The 930-nt window shown below is 49.2% G+C and overlaps 1 protein-coding gene across 2 annotated transcripts in view; it reads left to right on the top strand.

The window, feature by feature from the left end:
- The window catches only part of XPNPEP1 (X-prolyl aminopeptidase 1), a 25228-nt gene that overhangs the window by 18208 nt on the left and 6090 nt on the right, over positions 1-930 (top strand). The window lies entirely within an intron of this gene.

A 930-nucleotide genomic window follows, 5' to 3' on the forward strand; every position in this document is an offset into this window, starting at 1 on the left:
AGTGCTGCAGCTTTTGATTGATTTATATATTATATTATATTTTATTTTATTTAGTTATGTTAGGAATACCCATTAGCGCAGATTTAAAATTGTAATCATCGCTATTCTAAACTGAATCTGGAAATGTAATGTTTGGCACCTTCTTTCCTGCATATCTGATACGTTGTGGCAGAGTTCACCGTGTTCTTGTGTACCGGAGGACAAGCTGCCTAAAATCCTTCAAAAACAAGTGATGCGCCTTACCGCGGCTCCAGCATAAAGTAGCAGGCCCAGTGCTTGAAGACCCCACTCCTCTGGAGATTATTGTTGATGTCTGTGTTCCTATAAGACAGGAAGTGATGGAAAGTCTGTCTGGAGATGCTGTTAAAGGAGAACTATGGGGTCAGGGCTTTTCCCCATAGTTCTCCTAAGGGTAACGGGAGGACACAAACTAGCGTCCTCCCGTCACCCTAAGCTCAGTATACCGCGAGCTGCTGCTCGCGGATAATGAGATGCTGAAGCGGATCCCGACAATTATGCCGGGATCGCCCAGCAGCGTGAGTGACAGCTGGCTCTGCCTATCTAGAGGCAGAGCCAGCTGTACCCGCCCCCTCCCCCGTCCGTTCCGCCAGTCAGCGCTGGCGGATCGGAGCGGGGAGTGGGGAATCCAGCCCCTCCCCTGTAACGGCAGAGAGCCGTGACAGGATCGCGAAGTGAGCGAACGCCGGCATGTGTTCGCTTACCTCCCGATCTACTGAGCCGACCTGTGACAGTCTCATTGTCACAGGTCGGCTAGAACTATGAGGTGAGTGAAAAGCCCCTCCCCCTCATAGTTCTCCTTAAAAGAGACCCTGTAATCTTGTCTATTCAAAGCAGGTGACTGTCTGTGTAAAGCCCTCTGACCACTTTATACTCAACACTCCATCATTATTACACTGCCAACATACAAAA

This window comes from Nanorana parkeri, unplaced genomic scaffold (assembly GCF_000935625.1).
Source record: "Nanorana parkeri isolate BGI_ZX_2015 unplaced genomic scaffold, ASM93562v1 scaffold742, whole genome shotgun sequence".
NCBI lineage: Eukaryota > Metazoa > Chordata > Amphibia > Anura > Dicroglossidae > Nanorana > Nanorana parkeri.